Source organism: Salvelinus fontinalis, chromosome 25 (assembly GCF_029448725.1).
Source record: "Salvelinus fontinalis isolate EN_2023a chromosome 25, ASM2944872v1, whole genome shotgun sequence".
Classification (NCBI taxonomy): domain Eukaryota; kingdom Metazoa; phylum Chordata; class Actinopteri; order Salmoniformes; family Salmonidae; genus Salvelinus; species Salvelinus fontinalis.
The window spans coordinates 35,591,799-35,601,167 of record NC_074689.1 but is presented as its reverse complement, the minus strand read 5'-3'; the positions used below and the strand labels follow the sequence as shown (position 1 = coordinate 35,601,167).

Here is a 9,369-nt window from a genome sequence, read left to right as displayed (position 1 = left end):
TCCCATATGGTCTAGCGGTTAGGATTCCTGGTTTTCACCCAGGCGGCCCGGGTTCGACTCCCGGTATGGGAATGAGTGTTTTGTTAGCGTTCTTACTTCTGAATAAATATTCTAAGCAAGTCAGTTACAAACTAATTCTTATTTTACAATGACGGCCTACTCCGGCCAAACCCTCCCCTAACCCAGACGACGCTGGGCCAATTATGCACCGCCTAATGGGACTCCCGATCACGGTCGGACGGTTGTGATACAGCCCGGGATCGAACCTGGGTCTGTAGTGACGCCTTTAGCACAGAGTTGCATTTGCTTATGTAGCGTGGTTCGTTCTGCGTTGTGTAATTCTTAATGAAGACGCTGCCACAAATGATGGTCTGCTCGTTGAAATCTTTTTATTTGCCCTGCACACGAAGAGACAACACACACGTTACCCTTGGTGCAGTCACAGCTCTCCGGCACCTTGCTAGCCGAGGGTCAGGCAAAAGAGAACGATAAAGTGGTATGGGGATACAGATAACCCGCGATGGGCCAAACCAAAATATACAAAACTTTTCCAATCACTTGTATGTACAATATTGGTATGAAAAAGTGTTTGTACACCAAATAAAAACATTAGCTATGCAGCTGTAATTAAATAAAAAAATACACTGAATTATTATTATTATTATTAGATTATTAACATCCCCTCTTGACCTGGCCTATTTGAATTGGTCCTTGTGTGCAATTTGGTGCGTAATCTAGGGGAACAACATCACACTGCTACATTCACCCCCACTGTTTTACACTAGATTATAGGCACAAAACAAAAACACATTACCTCGAAGGTAACAAAGCAAAGAAAGAAAAAAAATTCACACCCACAGGGCGACAGAGTAACCCAGTGTAGTCCCTTAATTCTAGACCCACAAATGGTCGATCAGCTGAAAAGCTATCCCGCGAAGGATTAGGAAAAATAAGGGGTAGCTAATCCCTTATTCAACCGTATACGAAAAATGCCATATACATTTTATGCCGATGGACTACACACAAAGTTACATGAATTGTCAAATATATTAGACAAACCCACAAATCATTCTAAGACATGCTTAGATTTCCTACATTCCTACAAAAGAAAAGGTAGGCAATATCCTACCGTCACTGAGAAACCAAGAACTGTTTCATTTCCTGTGTAGACATAGTTTGGATTAACCTATCCACTGGCTTAATAAGTCTACCCAGTCTAGTCCGAACACCCTCACCCACAAACCTAGCAGGAATGTCACAGACAGCACTAACCCTGCTAAGAGGTCTAACCTCAGGATGGGGAGTACTACAGATCCGCATCTCCGGAGCCAGCACACTTTCAGTTACCGACTCAACACTAGTAGTGTCAGACGACTGATCAGAATCCTGGTAGATTGTCACAGACCACACTGACGAAGCATCTTCAACCAAGGTAACATCATCCACACTGAATGGAGTTTCGCAATCAGAACTCTTGTAGGCTTCGGGGATATCTCTCTGGTCCACTTCTGCTGAGCACACCTCACTTAAGGGGACTTCATACGGTTGTTCCACCTCACTTCCATCAGCCGGGACTTCACCATCCTCTTGGAGTATCCTCCCAGAAGACTCAGGAAGGCCTGCTACCCAGTGGACAGTCCTGGCGTCACTCCCATCCATTTGGCTGGACATTGCAGACATCTCAGAGATCACGTCACCACTCGATAGAGATCCGTGACCCTCAGGTTCCTCCCACGAAGGTAAAGGCAGAAAGTTGACTGGCATAATCAGGTTCCTATGCACAGTTTTGATGCGTCCAGTGGTAGGGTGTTGGATACGATATGTGTTCAGTGAGCTGTTCTTTGCAACCACTATGTACACCACACTCTCCCAGCGATCAGCCAGTTTCTTCTTGCCCCTCTCCCCCTTGTTAGCAAGTAGAACTCTATCTCCCTTCTGCACCGAGTGACCCTTAGACCGTCTGTTGTAGACCTCGGCTTGTCTCTTTTGTTGCTTACTGGCATGCTGCTGGGCCAATGTCATGGCCTCTCTCAGATCCTCACCCAGAGACTGGACATACTTATCCACATCTACTGTGTCCCCATCCAACAGCACACTTTCAAACATAACATCTACCGGCAACCTAGGGGTGCGTCCGAACATCAAGAAGAAGGGTGGAAACCCAGTAGTCTCATGAACAGTGCAGTTATAGGAGAATGTCAATGTGTTCAACATCTGAGGCCATTTAGCCTTAGACCTAGCTGGCAGAGCTCTAATCATCCCACCCAGTGTGCGATTCAGACGTTCTGCTTGACCGTTACCCATGGGATGATAAGGTGTGGTGTGGGACTTTTCAACACCAGATAACTGAAGTAATTCTGCAATAAGTAAACTCTCGAAGTTTGCACCCCTGTCAGAATGGATGCAATCAGCGAACCCATAAATGCAGAAGAAATTATTCCAGAGAACACGAGCAACAGTCTTAGCAGACTGGTTTGGACATGGATACGCACAGGCCAGCTTAGTAAAGTGATCAGTCACTACTAACACATCAATAGACTTGTTGTTTGAATCTTCGGCAGTCCAGAAATCAATACACACAAGTTCTAAAGGTGCCGTTGTCACAATGGAGACAAGTGGAGCTCTTGCTTCAGGCTCAGGTGCTTTACTCAACACACATCTCTTACAGTGGGCCACATATTCCTTGACATCCTTCTCCATAGATTCCCAGTAAAACCGCTGTCTCGTGAGCCACAATGTGCGCTGTTGACCCTGATGACCAGCATCATCATGAACTCCCTTCAACACAAGGCCTCTCAAAGACACAGGTACGACATACTGGAATATTTTCTTCTTACTCACTGGGTGTTTTGAGACACGATACAGAATCCCTAACCGCGTGGTGAGTTTCCCCCACTGTCTTAGAGTATAAACTGTTTCTTTAGCTTCAAAGACTCGCTCTCTCCTAGATGGGCGCCGGCCTCTATCTACAAAGAACATTACTCTGCTGATGATAGGATCCAGTGACTGGTTATCATACAGCTCCTTGTGTGTAAGGACAGGTAAAGGGCTCTGACCCATGGACATCAACTTCTCAAGGTGCTGCACATGTGAAACGGACCTCACTGTGGCACCATCATCCCATCGGCGATGGGCTTGGAGGACAGCAGACACCTCTTCACAGGAAACCAACCCACTGACATCGTCTCCAGCTCTACTCAACTCACTCCCAGGAGCCATAGACGTTCCACAGCCAGCCTCGGGCTGCTCACAGGAGAGACGGAACATGTCTTGTACATCATCCAGTCGAAGACCTCTGGCTTCCTCCAGCAGGACATCATATGGAATTCTTGTCAGTCGGTGCAGAACTTTGGGGCGGACAAATGGCTCTCTGCTCAAAGCATCAGCAACGACATTCTTGGGCCCTGGTATGTACTGGATATCAAAATCAAAAGGTGCCAGCTTTGCAACCCATCTCTGCTCACATGCATCAAGTCTCGGCTTTGTAAGAATATATTTGAGTGGATTGTTGTCGGTCCACACCGTAAACTTATGCCCTCGCAGCCAATGGCTGAACTTATCATGAATGGCCCATTTCATGGCTAGAAATTCCAGCCGGTGAGCAGGATACTTGGATTGTGCATGATTAAGAGATTTACTAGCAAAAGCTATTGGCCTGGCTATGGCCTTCCCATCTTGCACTTGGGATAGTACCGCTCCCAAACCACTAGTAGATGCATCAACAGAAAGCAAAAATGGCTGAGAAAAATCTGGATGAGCCAGCAGTGCCTGGTCAACTAGTGCTGCTTTCAAAGCTTCAAAAGCGAGTTGACACTCGGCAGTCCAGTCTGCAGCAGTGAGCCTGCGAGAGGGACCAGGCCTCTTTCTGCCCTTGCCTCTCCTAGGCTTCTTCTGACCTGTAGTCAGCTGAAACAATGGCCTAGCAACCATGGAACAATTCTCAATGTAGTGTTGATAGTATACTACCATACCAAGGAAAGAACGGATTTTGCTAGGAGACGGAGTGACACCATCAGCTTCCATCATCTCACTCTCAGTCACATTCAAAATGGTTTGAATCTTAGCAGGATCAGTGGCTACGCCCTCCTGAGAAATGATGTGGCCCAAAAACTTAACAGACCTCCTCAAAAACTTGCACTTAGACGGAGACAGTTTAAGATTGTGCTCCTGCAACCGCTGGAAAACCATCTCAAGTCTCTGCAGACTCTCTTCCTCCGTCTTAGCAAAAACCATCAGATCATCCAAATAGCAAAGGAGACTTAGAAAGTTTTGGTCCCCAAAGATGGTCAGCATCATTCTCATAAACGTAGCCGGGCTGTTGCAAAGGCCCTGAGGCAAACGATTGTACTCGTGCAGACCTAAAGGAGAGGAAAAGGCAGTGTATTTCTTATCCTCCTCATGCAGTGGCACATTGTAGTACCCTGATGTCAAGTCCATTGTGCTGAAGAAGGCATTACCTCCCAGCGCCGCCAGTACATCAGCCTGATGAGGCAGGGGATGAGCATCCTTCACTGTGCGGGCGTTTAACCACCTAAAGTCAGTACATAGACGCAAGTCCCCATTCTTTTTCCATACCAGCACCAATGGTGAGGCATACTCGCTGCTGGATTTTCTGACGATTTCCTTTTCCTCCATATCATCCAGTGTTTCCCTGAGTTTTTGGTAATCAGCTGGAGAAAGCCTACGATAAGGTAATCGAAATGGGCGGTCATCAGTCAGCCGTATGCGATGGCAGAACTCTTTTGCCTCTCCACAATCCAGGCTATGTCTAGAGAACACCGTGTCATACTTCTCAATTAAACCGACAAGTTTGTCTTTCCAGAACTGTGAGACTGGACACTCCTCAACAGACAGGCCTTGAAGTCCAAGATTGCTCAGTGTACTGTTGTCATTAACTACACTGCCACCAACTGAACTCTTAGCTGTAAGACTGCCATGTGAGCTGTCACATTGTACTTTTGCCACGTTCTGGTAAGCAGCTTGCTGCTTGACATCCTCAAAATCCTCCAATGCAATACAAGGGTACACATCTGCCACTTTAGCATTTCGTCTCAGGGTAACTGGCGAAGTTGTTGGATTCACAATCTTCACAGGGAGCCATCCATCCCCCCACAGAGGCGTAACTACTCTCCCTACTAGTATGTGTCGATTCACACAACGAGACGTGCTGGGCTCGACAACAACAGTACTGCCCACAGAGAGTTTTGTCTTTGGGGGTAAGCGGCCCCACACCAGATGCTCACTCATGGGTTGGAGCGTTACTGCCCTCTTCAACTTAATGGTGCCCACTTTATCTGGGATGGAGTCTCCTCTCCATCTCTCCAGATTTGATAGGAGACGCAGGAACTGGCTGTCCTCACACTGGCCAGAGGGACCTGGCGTACCCACCACCCGCCAGTAGCTGTCATTTGATTTGAACTGTCTAATCAGAGACTTCAACACGTTAGTGCCAACAATGAGTTCATCAACCTGCCCATCTACAATCAGCACTGGGACTACATAACTGAAGCCATAAAGCTGTAGTTTCAAGTCACACATGCCCACTGGGCTAGTTTGCGTCCCACCACAACCCACCAGTATGATGTCTGAAGGAGCTAGAAAGTTCCCCTCTACCACTCCTGCCTCCCTCAACCGAGGTACAATATCTGCGCGCAGAGTAGTAGCCATGGACCCACTATCTAACATCCCCTTCAGCTCAACTTTATCCTGTACTAGCACGGTGGTGTAAAACAAACTGTCATTCTGAGAAATTCTCATTGTGTTCTGAAAAATTACTGTGTTGTTCTTGGGTACTGACTCACAAAAATAAGAATAAACAGATTGGATATCATCATCATCAGTAGAGGAAAAATTAGCCTGCCCCACATTGCCTTCCTCAGAATGGAGGCTTTCTAGTTTTCCAGACCTGCCAGTCTGTCCACATTCAGGGCTCTTTCGCTTCCCAGTCTCACTACAGTCAAAGCTCATGTGGCCAGTAGAGAAGCACTTGAAACACAGCTGGTGCATCTGACAGTGAGCTTTGGTCCAGTGATTAGTGCTTCCACAGACAGCGCACTCACGCTCACGTTTGGGGAACTGTTTACGGGGCCCTCTGTTCACAGACTGAGTATTGCTGACAAGAGCCTTCTCTAGCATACTCAAAACCTTCTCTAATGTCCCACCCTCAGATACAGATTGGGCCTGTTCTGGTTCACGGCCACATCGAGAAAAAGATGACACATTAGGTCTGCTCTCAGGATCCACTTCCTCCTGGGGGGAGTCGAAGACAGCAGCCACCTGCTGTGAAAGTTGTGTTCTACATGCTTTACGCTCCCTTAACAGTTCATCCAAACGATCCTGTACCTCACTGGCTGTCCAGTCACGAAGGGGTTTGCATTTGAACACTTGGGCCAACTCTTTATCAGGACAGTTACGTACAAACATGACTGCCAACTCTGAGCACTGATTGGGCAAGGTTCTACCCTCACTTACAAGGTACTGTTCAGCTGCTTCTGCAGCTTTTGTTAAGCCTAATCCAGAAATCTAGTGGACCCTCATTAGCATATGGTCTCATTGAATAGAAGTCAGCTAATGGCATACCTGAGTAGACAGTATCCCCAAAGTGTTGCTTGAGAACACTGAACACTGACAACAGGGTTGTTACGCATCCAGACTTTGGTCACATCCCGTGCCCTCCCCATGAGCCTAGACATCACCTCCCCAACATTCTCAGACCCAGTGTAACCCCTCTTCTCTAGGTAGACTCCCATTAGCTCCTCCCACTCCAGGACAGAGTACTTATCTGAGCCATCACCCCTGAAGAAAGGTGGAGCACTAACCTCTGACTTCACAACCAGATTCAGCTTGGACGCATCAATTAAAGTTGACCCACATTGTTGAGGCAGGGGAAACTGCTGGGATTGGTCAGGGGAATGGGCAGGAGAAAGACTTGAAGCCCCAGGCTGCAGTAAACTCGCTCTGATAGATTCTCCTATCTCTGAACCAATCTGCTTAATAAGGTCACTAAGCTGACTCGGTGTCCCATTATTACTGAGGACTGGGGACAATGGTACATCAAGAGACAGAGGTGGGATACCCTGGTCAGGTGGAGTAAACAGCCTACCCCTCCCAGTGCTTGTAAACTCAGGACTAGCAGCCACTCTACTCCCAGGAGCTGACTGTACCAATGGTGTAAATGCATGGACACCCCTCCCTCTACCCACACTAACCACACCAAAATCCCCAGCATAACTCATCTTATGGACTTGAGAGTCTTCCATGGCTCAATAGAGAACTAAACTACAATGTAATTTACTGCATACAAATACAAAAAAAAATGCAATAAACAAATTCCCTCAAAACATGCAAATAAACGCCAATACAATTATCTAGTGAATATGCTACATTCACCTTCACTATTTACAGTATACATTCACTTATAGCAAACCATCAACAAGTGCGCATGCGCGGGTCGCGCATCTCCTCCACATGCACAGCTCCGGTGGTCAGCTTGAGCTAACCAGTCGGCAGGTCGCGGCACCAGTTTGTAGCGTGGTTCGTTCTGCGTTGTGTAATTCTTAATGAAGACGCTGCCACAAATGATGGTCTGCTCGTTGAAATCTTTTTATTTGCCCTGCACACGAAGAGACAACACACACGTTACCCTTGGTGCAGTCACAGCTCTCCGGCACCTTGCTAGCCGAGGGTCAGGCAAAAGAGAACGATAAAGTGGTATGGGGATACAGATAACCCGCGATGGGCCAAACCAAAATATACAAAACTTTTCCAATCACTTGTATGTACAATATTGGTATGAAAAAGTGTTTGTACACCAAATAAAAACATTAGCTATGCAGCTGTAATTAAATAAAAAAATACACTGAATTATTATTATTATTATTAGATTATTAACATCCCCTCTTGACCTGGCCTATTTGAATTGGTCCTTGTGTGCAATTTGGTGCGTAATCTAGGGGAACAACATCACACTGCTACACTTACATATTTATACTGTAATGACCTGACAGGGTCGTTACAATACAATGACATGTTCCAATTGGCGACGAGTACTCTGCGCGAAAAAACAAGATAGTGAATATTAAATAAATCAGTCTACCTAGTACTGAGTGTTAAACTATTGTGAGAATATGTCCTTACATTAAATGAAACATCGATTCCGCCAACTGATAAAAAATACTGTGTGAAAATAATTTACGTAGCATCAGTGAAACGCCGAGGTTGAGGAAATGGAGATGCTCTTTCGCATGTTCTCCACTAGGTGGCGTCCGAGCACCGCCGAACAGCCGGACCTGGTAAGTACATACAGTACAGGACTCTTCCATCTCACAATGTGTTAAAGTTACGCTACTATTAGCTTCATTTCTAGCTGATTATTTTTATTTAATTAAATTAATTAAATAAAAAATATAAATTAATTAATAACATTTAGTAGTTAACACGTTATCACTTTGTAATAAAGACCACATCTACAAAAAGCTACATTTAATCTCATGCCATTACTTTTTGCCAAGTAAATTCGGCTTCCTGCAGGTTGCGGCTGATTCTTAGCCTGGGCTCCAGTCGATTTGTGCCATCACGCCACTCCTTGCCGTGCCAACAGACTGGAACCAGGCTAGTTGATTCTCACAAATCCCCCCCCCCCCCCCCCCCACAAATTTGTGGCCTGCTGGAGGTCATTTTGCAGGCCTCTGGCAGTGCACCTCCTTGCACAAAGGCGGAGGTAGCGGTCCTGCTGCTGGGTTGTTGCCCTCCTACGGCCTCCTCCACGTCTCCTGATGTACTGGCCTGTCTCCTGGTAGCGCCTCCATGCTCTGGACACTACGCTGACAGACACAGCAAACCTTCTTACCACAGCTCGCATTGATTGTGCCATCCTGGATGAGCTGCACTACCTGAGCCACTTGTGTGTGTTGTCGACTCCGTCTCATGCTACCACTAGAGTGAGAGCACCGCCAGCATTCAAAAGTGACCAAAACATCAGCCAGGAAGCATAGGAACTGAGAAGTGGTCTGTGGTCACCACCTGCAGAATCACTCCTTTTTTGGGGGTGTCTTGCTAATTGCCTATAATTTCCACCTTTTGTCTATTCCATTTGCACAACAGCATGTGAAATTTATTGTCAATCAGTGTTTCTTCCTAAGTGGACAGTTTGATTTCACAGAAGTGTGATTGACTTGGAGTTACATTGTGTGTTTAAGTGTTTCCTTTATTTTTTTGAGCAGTGTATATTCCCACTTGTTACCATACCAACAAAAAATAAAAGATTAGGGAAAAGGCCTTGGGACCAACAATGATCCTGTCCGGGGAGGGGGGGGGGGGGGTTAAAATACAGCAAGACTCAAATATTAAGATACCGGCTCAGACAAGGTC

General features: G+C 46.4%; 1 non-coding gene across 1 annotated transcript; it reads left to right on the top strand.

Moving 5' to 3' along the window:
- Positions 1 to 72, top strand: trnae-uuc (transfer RNA glutamic acid (anticodon UUC)). Its single transcript has one exon. It is a non-coding gene; the product is annotated as a tRNA-Glu (tRNA).
- Positions 73 to 9,369: the final 9,297 nt, after the last annotated feature.